We start from the raw sequence: 15,938 nt of genomic DNA on the forward strand, positions 1-15,938 counted from the left end.
GTCAAATTTGTTCCTGGTATATGATGTATTTTAAAGCTATTCTAAAAGTTATAAGTATATAATTTTTATTTTCCAAATTTTTCTTATATTCAGAAATAAATCTAATGTTTATGTTAATATTGTATACAGAAACATTGCTGAATTTATCAATTAATTTTACTAGTTTTTCTAAACTATATCATATGCAAATAATGACTACTTTTTTCTTCTCTTCCAATACTTTTCCTATTTATTTATTTAACCCCATTTCACTGGCCAAGATCCCCAGAAAAATGATGAATAGAGGTGGTGATAGTGGCATTCTTATCTCATTTGTCTCAAAGGGCAGCTTTCAATATTTAACCACTAAATAGGATGTTTGCTAGAGGTTTTGTTGATATCTTTTATCAAATTGAGGAAGTTCCCTTCTATTCCTAACTGCTAAGACTTTTTATCATGAAAAGGTGTTGGACTTTATCAAATACCTTTTCTGCATCTATTTTAATGACCATATATTTTTCTCCTTAATCCTGTTAACTTAATCCTGGGAAATTACACTGATTGATTTTTGAATGTTAATCTCAATGTTGAATTTCCAGAATGAACATGCCAAATAATTTTCTTTGCATTTTCTATGAGACTTTCAAATAAGAGAAAAATGTTTCATTGCAGAATTAATTGGGCCTTTAAAAATCTATCTTCTTTTCAACAATTTCTGACACCTTTTTCTAAGGCATTCGAAGTTACTGCCAGACAGAGTTAAGGTCACTGGTTTTCATTTACCCTCAAGCATGCTTTTGTAATGATCTGGGAAATTCACATTTTCTTTGTCCATTTCAGCTCCTATAACCTAGAAATCAGTCTCTGAATATCTTAATATAGGAATAAATATTAAATATTGTATATTTATTTTATTGTAGGAAAATGGGTTACTCTTAAACCAGTGATTTTTTTAAAACATTGATCTAATAACTGGTTTGAAATTATACACACATGGCCTTTGTAATAATCAGTTCTGGGGTCCCCTTTAAAACACTGATGAAGGCCTTTAGAATTACAAGTCAAAGTTGTCTGAGCTTTCTCAGATCTCAGAGTAGCAATGTTATGCTTCAGCCCCTTCTTCCAACCTATCTTACACTTCTACATGGCAAGTTTCATGCAAACAGGAAGATATGGTTTATGAAAAGTCCATATAAAAATTTTAAAAATCACACAAATATGTGTAGCCTTAATCACTCTAAAAACACATATTTCCTTCTACTATACCGCCAACATTTGGAAATGGAAGTGCTATATACTAAGTACCACAGTACGGGAGTACTTAAGTTGGAAGAGACTTGGCTCTTCTAAAAAGTATTTGAAAAAAAAAAAGGTTAAATTATACAAAAGGAGCAATAACTAACCAGGAAGTGGGTGAAAGAATTTAAAAGCAAGCCATTCAGAATTTTAGAATTGCCCTACATTTTAAGGGAGGCAGTTAATAGCCAGTATTTGGGACTCCAGTAATGTTTCATGTTCAAGTAGAAAAATGTGGAAACTAAGCCAAGATGTTAGTCTGGGAAGCAGCTGCAGCCCATTTTAGAAGTACACACAGGCGGGCAGTCCATCAATGCTGTCACTAAGATACCAAATTTAGCATAAAACAATAAAGCTTGGAAAAAAATCTAACAATCAGGGTTTGGAAGCTCATCTTCACCGAGAATGTAAAGCTTGTGATAGGTTTGCTGTAATACGTTCATACGATTTAGCTCAGCTAAAACTTTTTTTAGTTCTTTGTAGTAAAATACGTGGTTTTCTCTGTCTTCACTCTTTGACGTCTACTAGCATAATCCATTTTACCTAATTTATGAGAATGTTTAATCAAACAGGATTTTGAACTTTTATTGTACCCTTCAAACAACGTCTGAGGATCATCTCCAAATGTTTTGGATTCCTACCAAGTAGCACTCTGCCTGCCATTTCCAATATAGGCAATAAGAAACCCTTATTATGTGATAAATAAATGTTTGATTAAAGAATGAAACAATTCAACTTTCAAATTTTATCTTTCAAAATCTTGATTGTGAATAGTCCATGGATCAAATTCATTAGCCTGTATGAGAAAAAAAAGTTCATGTCTTTACTAGTACCTCTCATTTGTTACTACTAACTTTTAGGCAACCTTGGAGTCTGGGATCCATGTTTGAAACTATGTTACTTTAATAATGGAAGTGAAACTTTCCACATACTCTGAAGATAAAACATTATTAGGGTGCAAAAATAAGACTCCCAAAAGAGAAATCACATATTTGGGGGATATTATTTTGCTCCAGTTGGCCTTACTAATTTTGCACTCAAATGTTACTTTTTTGTGTTACTTCTTATTCTACCCATGCAATTTCTAGTGGGGCACTTCAAGAAAAGGCTTTTTCCAAAAATTGAAGTAAAGAGGCTTACTTTTCTTTTTTTTTTTTTTTTGCGGTACGCGGGCCTCTCACTGTTGTGGCCTCTCCCGTTGCGGAGCACAGGCTCCGGACGCGCAGGCTCAGCGGCCATGGCTCACGGGCCCAGCCGCTCCGCGGCACGAACCCGCGTCCCCTGCATCGGCAGGCGGACTCTCAACCACTGCGCCACCAGGGAAGCCCGAGGCTTACTTTTTATATGAACACTTCCTATAATAGCTTTATATTGTACTTTCAGAAATATCTTGATAAATAAAAATGATTAGTTTCATGGCCTTATTTATTAATCATGGGCATCCTTTAATTATCTTCGTGTTATATTCATTGATAGCAAATTGCTTTCCTCAGATTGTATAAAGCAAAAATGGCCAGTGTTCAAGCACTCTGAATAAAATGTAAAGGAATATGACATCACCTTAAAAGAACAAATGTGGTTCATAGCATCCAACAGGGCAGGATTGCCACTGTCATCTTCACAACCAGTGGCTCCCTTGTCAATCCTTCAAATATTCCAGCATTTTGTTTTCTTTAATTATTAATTTAAACAATGAAATAGGGAGGAAACTTTAGCCACTTCTACAAGAAAAGCATAAAAAACTTCTAGGCCAGATTTTGTTGTTCTTCACACATTCCTCTCGACTTGGTTAAGAGCCTTGGATTATGGAGTGAGAATGGAGAATCCTGCTGGGAATTCTAAGTTCTCTCAATAGCAAGCGGAAAAGTTGATGTGTAAAATTATTAACTAACCGGAATCATCTAAAAATCACCGTGTCACATTCATAATTCAGTTCAGAAATTTAGAGCAAGAAATAGGGAGCACTCACTCGAGAATCGCACAAAGCACTTCGTTGGGTGTTCAGTCCGTTTGTACACAAGAAAAAAGGGCACTTTTAGAAAAGAGGAAGCTTTGCTACTTCCATTCCCTGAAAGGATAAATGTTCTTAATTATATCTGGCACTACGCTTGAATGAGATGTGCCATGTTACTACATTTGAAATGTGTTCTTTTTACAGTGTTAGGTTGATGACATTTTTAGTCTTGGAGTTTATTTTTCTAGAAAGTTAGCAATCTAGAAACAAATATGAAGAATCATAGACTTTTTAACTGAAGAGAGGTTATAGATTAATTCAAATAATTACAACCATACTTTAACTTGTTATTTGAATTCACTAAATGTTCATTGAGTGAAATTCTAAGTTGAAATATCTCAAAAGAAATTCACATTTTTACTCTTCTAATGACATCTCCTTCTCCCAGGTGTGAACAGACCTAATATGCAATAGATAAAATTTATTTTATTGTGTACACTATATACTATATAAAGCATCTATAATCTATGTATAAGAACAACATTTGTATAAAGTACACATTCCAAGGAAATTCCCTGGTGGTCCAGTGGTTAGGCCACGGTGCTTTCACTGCTGGGGCCTGGGTTCTATCCCTGGCTGGGGAACTAATATCCCATAAGCTGTGTGGTGTGGCCAAAAAAAATTAATAAATACATAAAATAAAATGTTTTTAAAAATAAATTTTAAAGAAAGTACACATTCCAAAGCATCATAACTCAAAATTTTCAATTCATAGAAATTTAAGCTATACTAACATTATTCAATTATTTTCAAAATATTTTATATAATTTATGCAAATTATGCAGGTTTATAGACTATATTATATAAACATAAATAAGTACATAAATATTAATATATACAAAATATATTCCTAAATAGATTAGGATTTTTTATAGATTCTGTTACAGCAACTGAAAATAAAACAAATTATGCTCAAAAAATTGAGAAGTGTTCAACAAACTGCATTTCACAATATCTAGAAATAATCACACTCACACATATGCCCAAATATATAACAGCATTGCTTTACCAGTGTTTTCATCTTAATGCAATGATCTAATTACTAGAAAACTGTGTATTCTCTAGAAAGCAGATGTTTCCTACTTTGCAATATGCATCCTTTGAACAAGTTCGATATTCATTAAAGATGAATTATATTAAATCCAGATGTCCCTTATGATCTATCTATTACTCTTAATCTCATAGTTAAACACTCTGTTTCTTATACTCCTGCATCTTTTTCACAAAGTTCTCATAGTTTCACATAATTACAGACTGTTACAGGCTGTAACTCTGTCCCCTTTTGTTTACATGGCACCTAGTGGATGTTCAATACATGTTTTTAAAATAGTATTTAATAAATTATTCCATTTCAGAAACACAAAATATTTACTTCCTGATATAACCTCTCAGTGTGTCATTTATCCATCCATTCTTTTACATTCTTCTGCCATTATTTCATACTTAGAAGTCCCTCAACTTACAGTTTTGCCCATGCTGAATAATGCCATTAGAATAATGATTATGAATCAATACTGTCATCATACCATGCTTCTACACTAAAAACCATCAACACTCCCTATTGCCTATAGGATTAATTAATTAATTCAATCAAAAAACACATTTATTGAGTGTTTTCTATGTACCAAAATATCATTCAAACTTCATGAAGTGGAATATAAGTCCCTCCGAATTTGGCTGTAATCAACATATTCAACAACATCTTCAAACTCTGACCCTCCTGGATCTTACATTCTAGCAAAATTTTTTTCTTTTCTTGCCTCCTTTATACATAGCTTGTGCCTTCCTACTTTCCAAATTTTGCACGTTAAGACTGCTCTTTTCTTCATGGTCTACCCTAGTTTTTAAGACATGATCAAATTTTTCCTCTTTTATGAAAATTTCACAAACCATTCCAGATATGAATAATTTATTTTCTATTGTACAATTTCAATTGTCCTTTAATTACAGGCTGTCTTCCAAAATATTTAATTTTATTGTATTGATTTTTATTAGGGAAATCAGCATTATATAATGAAAAAATTAAGGGCTTTAGCATTGCCCATATTTAAGTTCAAATTTCCAGTAAGCTACATACTAGCCAGGTGATCTTGGTTAAATTAATTTCTGGATGAGTTTCCTATCTCTAAAGTAAAATTAGTAATAACTACTTCCTAGAGTGATGGTAAGAATTCAGTGAAATAGCATTGGTACTTATTGACTATGATTTTCCTACAGTCTTGCATTTTTTAAATATACTTATGTTTACTAATTAATAATTTGCAAGCCCTTGAGAGCCAAAGGGCTTTATTATATTTTACTATGTACACTATTGTAAAGAATAGAATCATAGAAAACATTTCTTTAATAATGGATTTTTAATGTCATTTTCCTGTTAATACACTTATGGGGAAAAAATAAACTATGGATATAAGGACATGAGAGGAAGATGATACCCTATCATTTAACAATTTATGCTAAATTGTATATGTGTGTGCATTTATGTATGTATTTTTATATATGTTTAAGTTTATATATTATATATAATATACATGTATACTTGTATATATAGGTATGTACAATATATAAATACATATACACTCTCAAACATGTATATGTGTGTATGCATATATATGCATACACACATATACTCATATACAAAAATAATTAATCCAGATAGGAAGTTGAGTATCTTGGGTTGAAATATTTCTACATAGCACAGTTCTGCTGGATATGCATTTGGAATTAATAATGCACTTTCTCAGAGAGCAATATATCAACATTCTAAGGCAGATTTCAAGCCTTCAGTTTGAAGAGGGCTCAAAATGTGTACTTTAAACCGATCAGTTTCAATTATATTAAAGGAAGATCAGTAAGTCAGTAAAATATACAAAAACTATTTCTGAGATTATACTAATTAAAAACATTTCTCTAAATATTTGCTTTTAAAGAGCATTTCTGGATTTAGGTGGAATTTTAAACTTAATCTTACATTGCATTATTGATTAACTTGATTAAAGGAGCATTCCCATTTTTCCATATTTTATTTCCTACACTGAATTCCAAGCACACAGTTCTATGGCAGTGCCCTTCACTTGTTCTTTCCAGTTGGAATGCATGGCTAATCTCTTAGGGGAATGTTCTTGCTATTTATTATTGATTTTACAGTTCAAAAATGCAAGTGGGTAGTGAATGGGCTGGATTTCAGATTAGGGAATAACCACTAAGAAGAAGAAACCAGTTGGACACTTGTGATAAATTGCTTTTTTCTGCCTGAATTTTATACCTAGTTATAGGTAGTTTACAGAATTAAGCTCCACATGGACAAAATGTTACTAAGGGGACTACGACATAACCTGTATGTAGGTACAGATGCTTCTCTCACTCTTTCGGGACACATTTTAGGAGCAACATGGCATAATCAGGGATCTTGAAATAATGAAAGATTTGGCTTTCATCTGTTTTTCATGGATTTACCAGAGCTGAGATAAGAAAACAAACACACACAAATGTTAACTGTAATAGCATTAAAGCAGACTAAACAAATGTTCCCTGAACGTGTTTACACACACACAGGCACACACATGCACATACACACATAAACACATAAAACGCTCATACTACCACCACCAGCAGCAGTTAATTCCCAGTATAGAAATAGTTTCAGTGCTTTACAGCATTGGAGAAATAAAATGATCTGTTATAAAAGAATCTTGATGAATTCCCCAATTGTATGGATTTTTTTGGCTTTATATTATCTAAGCTAAATTAATGCAGATGTCCCAAGTGCTGACCTATCAGGAATCTTCCAATTTATAATAATGATTTGGGGTTATACATTACTATTCTTTAAAATGTATTATAAATAACATATCAGCCAATGTTCATCCAGGAAACTGAAACCACTAAGAATTTGAAACTGATAAAATTTAATGCAGGGAATTGGTCATACATATGATGGAAGAGCTGAAATGACCAAATAGGGGAGAGGAAGCAACACTAAGATTAGTAAAAGCATGAACCCACTTCTAGCCACAGGCTCAAGAGATAATACAAAGGAGCAGATGATATTATTTGGGCCCAGGGCCCTAGATTACAAGGAGCCTGCGGCCAAGGTGGACCTTTCTAGCAGGAGCTGGACCCATGAAGGAGATACAGCTATTGCTGGAGAAGCTGCCTGAAGCAGAGAGAAAAGGGGAGAAATAATCTAGATTCTTCCTTCTGGGGCCTTCTCGCTGTCAACCTGTAACTCTCATTGGCTAACCCTGGCCAGAAGGCAGCTGACACAGGGGAAATACTTCCTGCTGGGGCAATCCTCCCATGATTTTCCTTTCTGAGGGAAAAAAAAAAAAAAGAATTGATCTGAGAGTAAATAGGTCCAGGATCAAAACAGATATATATATATATATATATATATATATATATATAATTTCTACATTAAAAAAAATTTTATTGGAGTATAGTTGATTTACAATGTTGTGCTAGTTTCTACCGTACAGCAAAGTCAATCAGTTATACATATACATATATCTACTCTTTTTTTAGATTCTTTTCCCATATAGGTCATTACAGATTATTGAGAAAAGTTCCCTGTGCTATACAGAAGGTCCTTATTAGTTATCTATTTTTTATATAGTAGTGTGTATATGTCAATCCCAATCTCCCTATTTATCCGTCCCCGCCCCTCCCCCCGCCCCTTCCCCCACCCCGTAATCATAAGTTTGTTTTCCCCGCCCCCCCCCCCGCCCCTTCCCCACCCCGTAATCATAAGTTTGTTTACTACATCTGTGACTCTATTTCTATTCTGTAAAAAAGTTCATTTGTATCATTTTTTTAGATTCCACATTTAAGCAATATCATGTGATATTTGTCTTTCTCTGTCTGACTTACTTCACTCAGTCTGACAATCTCTATGTCCATCCATGTTGCTGCAATCATTTCTATATTATATTGTCAAATTTCAAACTATTTAAAATTCAATCTACTATCTTGAAATCCCAGATTTATGTAGAATTCCATCACCAAACTATAAAAAAAAGAAACAAAACAATTTGGAGGTTAAAGAAAAATTGTTTGCATTGCCAAAAAGCTTAGACACTTCTCGACAGGGAGAGGTCAAGATGGCAGAGTAGGAGGACACTGGGCTCACCTCCCCTCATGAACACATCAAAACTACAGCTACATATAAGGCGACTCTTGCTGGAATCCACCTGAGGACTAGCAGAACAGCTCTTCTACAACCAAGACTGCAAAAAAAGAGCCAAACAGAGTGTGGTAGGAAGGTAGGAAAAACGATCTGACTGGTACCCACACCACTAGTGTGGGACCCAGAAGAGGAGGGGAATATCACAGGGTCAAGGATCTTCCCTGGGGAGCAAGGGTTCAAGCCATCTATCAGGCACCCCAGGCCTTGGGGCTGACATCGGGAAGATAAGCCACCTTAGCTGTTTGAAAACAAACGGGACTTACTGGAGGCCAGTAAGAAACCAAGACTCTGCTCTTGAAGAGCTTGCACACAGACTTGCTGGCTCCCAGTCACAGGGCAGAACAGCAGATTGAAAACTGGGGCTCTGGCCAGCTTGCCAGGACTACCCCAGCACAGCCCCCCAGCCCACATTGGGCTCCTGCTCCAGCCCCTCTTACTCCAGTGTTGCTCGTCACTAAGGCAGAGGCTGCCAGTACCAACAAAAGTATGCACACTTGGAGGAAACAGAGCTGGCTCAGACCTGGCCCTGCCTCTGCCTGGAATGGAGGCAGCCATTGCCAGCACATACTTTGGTTCCCCCACTCAGGAGGAAGCAAGACTAGCTCCAGGGAGGAGACCTCCACAGCCAGCATGCATCCCTGCAGGCACTCAGAAGGGAATGAAGCTAGCCCCAGGACAGAGGTTGCCATCCCTGAGGCAAGTCCTTGTGCACACTTGGGAGGGGGTGGGCCCAGCTCAGTAGTGTGGCACTAACTCCTCTGGCTCTGACCCAGCCTGAACCAAGGCTCATACACCAGCCAGCACTCACTTTGGGGTACACACTCAGGAGAGAGCAAGGCTAGCTCCACGGCAGAGAATACTGTCTCTGGAGCTCCCATGCCTGGGTGTAACTGGGAGGGGGGAAGAGTAGGGAAAAGGTAAAATCAGCAAAGATGTGCATCCCAAAGCCTTTAGGCCCCATCCATACCCCAAACCAAAGCAGAGACTGCCACCACACCCAAGAGGAACCCCACTTTCTCAGGGTTCTTCTTCCAGACCCTCAGGCGTCACCCCCACCCCCAACAGAGTGGTGATGGTCACTGAGCGTAGGAGAAGCCCTGGCTGGCACCTGGCTCAGGCTCTGGCCCCTCTAACTCCAGCCGTACCTCCCACCAAGGCTCTGGCTGCCAGCACACCCCAGTGGAAGAAGCAGCCCGTGTTCACTTCAGATTCATCTCTCCCACCAAAGCCAAAGGACACACACAGACTACATAGAGAAGTTCCCACACAAGGACACACCTTCAAAACCTGGATAGGTAACTGTTCACCTAATTTCATAGAGACAGATAAAGTAAAACAAAACGAAAAGACAGAGGAATATGTTTCAAATGAAAGAAAAAGAAAAAAAAAAGGAATGAAACAGAGAAAAATAATTCACCTGATAAAGAGTTCAAAGCAATAATAATAAGAATGGTAACTGAACTAGGGGAAAGAATGATGAACAGAGTGATATTCTTAACAAAGAACTAGAAGATATAAAAAAGAACCAGTCAGAACTAAGAACACAGTATCTGAAATGAAAAATACATTGGTACAGCCATTAGGGAAAACAGTATGGAGGTTTCTGAAAAAATTAAAAGTAGAACTACCATATGATCCAGCAATCCCACTGCTGGGTATATATCCAAAGAAAATGAAAACACTAATTCAAAAAGATACATACACCCCAATGTTCATAGCAGCATCATTTACAATAGCCAAGATACAGAAGCAACCTAAACGTCAACAGATGAATGGATAAAGAGGCTGTGGAATGTATATACAATGGAAAATTACTCAGCCATAAAATGAATGAAATTCTGCCATTTTCAACAATATGGATGGGCCTGGAGAGTATTATACTTAGTGACTAAGTCAGACAGAGAAAGACAAATGTTCTGTTTTCACTTATTTGTTTGGAATCTAAAAGAAAACAAACAGAAAAAACAACAAAATAAATATAACAAAACAGACTCATAGATACAGAGAACAAACTAGTGTTTATCAGTGGGGAGAAGGATGGGGTGAGGGGCAACATAGAGGAAAGGGATTAAGAGTTACAGTCTACTAGGTATAAAAGAAATAAGATACAAGGATTTATATAATTCACAGGGAATATAACCAATATTGTACAATAAATTTAAAGAGTATAATCTATAAAAATATTGAATCACTATATTGTACTCCTGAAACTCATATAACATTGTAAATCAACTATACTTCAATTAAAAAAAATCAGATACATCATATAAATGCCAATAACAAGTCCACTTTTATTGCAGTTTATCAAGCAAAGATAATAATTGCAGTGAATCGTTTGGATAAATATACCAATTATATACTTCACATATACTCATCACTGTATCTTAGTGTTTATGTCATCATCCTTTCCTAAAATCAACATCATTAAATATGCAAAAATAGTGGTGGATTTTTCAAATGTATTTTTGTACAATTTAACAATTTTGTAAATTAAATATTAATACACTTGATTTGAGAAAAAACACGGACAGTCTTAACCTGTTAAAGTGTTACTATCACTTATTCAGGAACTAGCTGGCTAATCATGTCAAGGGCAGATCATAGATTGATTTTTTTCTAAACCCTTCACAGACTCTGTCACTCTAGCTGTAAGTTAAAAGGGTCAAAATATGGTCGATATTTTTAAATAAATAGAAAAAAGGTTTTTTCAGTAATACACTCTAATTAAAAATTACATTTAAACTCATGGGAATGTAATCAATAAAATAAGCTTGTGGCATTTTTCTGAATCTATTTCCATTATTCCCTGGTGTCTCACCAAAGACTCATTTCTTTAGAAAATCATTTACTTGAAAATAGTCTTATAAACTTCAAGAAGAAACTAAAATTTCTTACCTATTTCCGGTACTGCCATCTCCAATATATAACAAACTTTGTCTTTGCTGTATGAGAGTGCAGGAAATCGTACACAGTGACAGATCATAACTACATCACAGGCTACCATGATTTGGCACCTAAATCAGTCCTACCTCATTTGACACATACCCTCACCCCCTTCAGACTACCAGGTTAACCTTGAACACCCGAATTCCTGACCCATCTTGGAATATCCTAAAAGACAATAAAGCAAGATAGACTACTATGATAAACCAACTGAAACCAAGAAACATAAACTTACCCAAAATGATAAAATTATAAGGACTAACTCCAGTCAAATACCACTGTAAATATGGCTCTTAACTATACCCCTTCGTAAACATACTAGCAGAAATATACTGGAGTGTACTTATCCATGATATACATTCAGCGGGATACAACCGATTCTTCTTATTAAAGAAAAACCTGAAATTTATAGATTTATTGGTGGGGGTGGTATGACTGGCTGTGACAATGTTCGAGAGGAAGGACATTTTGGGAACTGTGTTGGTAGAGGTAGACCTTTCCAAAGGAAGAAGCATTTGCCACAATAAAGCATAAGCCAGTTCCCTTGGAATGGCACTTATCTTTGCCCTACTGAAAAATCATCTTCAGAATATTCTGATGTTTGGGGAAAAACAAACATCCAACAATATTCCTGAGACTAGAGATGGGAAAATTCTAGCACCAAATCTTGAACTAGTCTCATGTCGTCATTGCATCCCACATATAAAGTAAAATGCAATAATGGAATTAGCATTCTAGGTTATAGGGGATGCAGACACTTGGAGCTTCTTTCCATTAAAAGATTATTAGCAAGCCTAGAATGGGACTTATTACAAGAAACTCTAGGTGAATCCTGAGTCTCTCATCTGTACACCTTGAAAATATCCTTTCCTAGCAGGAAAGTGTATCCACTCTTATTCACAATTATATATTCATAATTATTAGACATGTTTTAAGTTTCTGTTTTAGAAGGAAGTACAAATTTAGAGTAATCTATTATCTCTTCATTATTTCCAGTTTATGAAAAAATAACCAGAAATTAGAGATCCAAATATCATTTGATAATCAGCAAACAGAATATTCTGTTTTTAAAAGGGTCTATAATATTAAAGAAAGATTAATCAAAATGGCATGGTCAAAGTGGCTACACTGTTTTAATATGAAGGAAATATAATAGAAAGGAAACGGAAGCCTCAAAATCAGACTATTTAAGACTTTCATCTCTCAAGTGGAAGAAATTCTAAACAGAAATGTTTTGAACATAAAACGCCTACTTTGATCAATGAACCAGAACAAATACGACTAATGGAGTAGGAGAAAGAGGAAGAAGCTAAAAAAGTTATTTTTTTCTTATTGTTTTTGTTGTTCTTCAGACCACCTTTTAAAAATAGATTGATCTTTAAGTTAATGAAAACAAGACACAAACACAAAATAAATAGAGTAATAAAATCCCTCCATAATATGAAAAAGATAAAAGGGAGCACAGTGGCTTTCAATCCACAAAAGAGCATATAATAAATGGTAGCTTACACTAACATCACATATTGTTCTGAATACATCTATTTGCACATAGATAACCTATACTGATTTAAAATATATGCCTTCTCAAACTTTTATGTCCAGAGACACATATATCTGATGCCAAGAGACACATACAAAAAGTAATAAATCCATATGTAATTCCAGGTTGATAAACAACATGCATTAACAGATACACTATTGTAGATGATGTATTTCATTTGTGTTTGCTTCATTTTTTTTTTAGAGGAATACAATATATACTCATATATGTGTGTATATGTGTAATCTATTGCTGCCCATGCGCACTCAAACAAACACTTTCAGATAAAAGTGATGGTTGAGGGTGCGTGAATTAGTGGTTGCAAGGAAAGCAATTGTACAATAGAGATTACAAGATGGATACTGGAGTACCTCTCATAGTCTAAAGCGAGCTGGCAACCACACTTCAGTGGAATAGGAACCTGATCAGGTGTGGATAATTTAGCATCAGCAACTTGTAGATTTTCCCCCTTGAGCTCTACGATGACTGCAACTTACCCACCAATTCTCAGTAACATGTTTCTCAGTTGTAATTTTCAGGGGAGAGGATTTGATGAACCCAGCTTGAGTCAGGCATTCAGTCATTCATTTAGGCACTCATAAATGAATTGTGCATCCACCATATATATACAAGATAGTACAAAGTACTGGATATACAGAGGTTGAACAAAGCAGGCATGTGAAGGCCATGAGGGTGGGTGAGCAGGACCACACAGCAGAAACAAGGTTGGCCAGGCTTGCTCTTCATGAGCAGAAAAGAGAGGATCTGCTGATATCCAAATAGGGGTACATTACATGGATATGATGAATAAGGTAAGTAGAGGTTGGTGAATGTGTTAAGTACAAAAAGACTAGAGCTGGTAGGTAGAGTGTAGTTAGTTACCCGGACAAAGGAAAGAATTTGAGGAGGCGAGTGAGCCGCCTGCCAAAAAATCCTAAGAAACCACTTCATGGCTAGATACTTGAACGCAATGTCTTAATACTATTGGTAAGTGAATTCAGGTTCAATTAATTAAAATTAACCTTCCTGAAGGATTTGAAGTTGGAAAGAAAGATGCATCTATAAAAGAATTTCCATCTTTAGCCTAGTACGGTGAGTTTACAAAAGGTAAGTATCCGATTTCATGTTCTGTGGATTGTGAAATTTCACCAATAAAATACAACTTTGAAAACATGTGTTACCCTAAATTACTGTCTTTAATGTTGTGTTAATTGAAACTTATTTCTCTTCTCCCTCATACTGGTAGCTTTAAGTCAAGAGAAACTTGCCTTGAGGAGGCAATTATTTAACCCCACTTTCCCATCATACAAAATATTCTCTGTTAGATTAGAGAGGTAATAATTATTCTACGTACTGACAAAGTACCAGTTACTGATTCCCTAAACCTTTTTGTACAAGGCTTTATATTTAAAATAGTATGCCACATAGCTTTTTACCTTACTTTCACTCTACAATAGAGGGATCTTAGTACAATTAAAGGGATATTGCATTTTTACTAAGAAGAGCTGAACCAATTATTAATTAATAGAAATGACAAGTAATTTTGAAACTTTTCTATACCTCCCCTTGGCCCAACAGCATTATATTAGCAGAATTAGAAACCACACATATGGACTTTTCCAGTTAAATAAATCTAAGGCACTATGAGCTATGCATAATAAAGTAACAATTTGAGATCCCTGTCAGTGCACATAAAAATCAAACAGTGACTCATTTTTCTCAAGAAAGACAATTTGAAAGATAGTCATCATAAGATTGTGTAGTCTGAAACACTAAGAGAGCTGTGAGAAAGGTAAAAATATAGACTTCAGATTAATAATTTTAGAACACTCATAACATTGATAGAAAAAAATTACAGCATTTTACCTAACTAAAGGAATTATTCAGGAAGTAACTTTTGCGAATTAATTTATTTTATAAATAATAATTATGTGCTTTGAATCAGGGACAAGGTAGGAAAAAATACAGATGGTCTAACCTCATAGAATTTCCAACAATGTGAAAGGCACACCAAGAGGCCATACTAGTTCAGTAGGCTAAGAGTTAGGAGAAGGGAAGTAGGAGACTTCACATGAAAACCCAGGCTGGGAACTAACCATCCTACTTGGGAGAAGAGGGTGGAGGCTAGGCTTCCAAAGCTTTTTGAAGCTAAGACCTGAAGGCTCCGTTAGCCTTGGGAAGAAACAGAAAGTGAGTGGGGCAATGGGGTTAGGGAAGAGGGTTTTCCAGCCAAAGGAACCATTTTATGCAAAAGGTCAGGAGATCAGGAAGGCAAAAGAATAAGACTTGTTTGAAGTTTTGTTTGAAAAAAATTCAGGAGGACTGAGGTCTAACCACATTAAGGAACTTTACCTTTTCCCACGAGAGATGGAAATAATTGTGTGATTGCACGCAGAGAACTAAAAGGATGAGATTTCCAAAGTAATCTTTGGAAACATTACCTGGTAGAATATGTGATAGGATGGGAAGGTAGAAATGGTTAGGAGGTTTTCTCACAAAGGTAGATGAGAAATGATGAAAGCCCAGTGGGACAGTAGCAGAGGGGAGGAGAGACAGACTCATGCAACAGATACTGAGAAAGTAAAATGGAGAGTATTTTGAGATTTATTTCATATGGAGAGTTAATGAAAGGGAAGAGTAAAAATATGGCGTCCAACTTCCCTGGTGGTACAGTGGCTAAGAATCCGCCTGCCAATGCAGGGGACACGGATTCGATCCCTGGTCCGGGAAGATCCCACATGCCACAGAGCAACTAAGCCCATGCACCACAACTACTGAGCCTGCGCTCTAGAGCCTGCGAGCAACAACTACTGAGCCCGTGCGCCACAACCACTGAAGCCCGCACAACAAAGAGTAGCCCCCACTCACCGCAACTAGAGAAAGCCCGCACGCAGCAACGAAGACCCAGCGCATTTATTTAAATAAATAAATATTTTTTTTTTTTTTTTTTTTTTTTTTTTTTGTGTGTGTGGTATGCGGGC

Source organism: Physeter macrocephalus, chromosome 8, assembly GCF_002837175.3.
Source record: "Physeter macrocephalus isolate SW-GA chromosome 8, ASM283717v5, whole genome shotgun sequence".
Classification (NCBI taxonomy): domain Eukaryota; kingdom Metazoa; phylum Chordata; class Mammalia; order Artiodactyla; family Physeteridae; genus Physeter; species Physeter macrocephalus.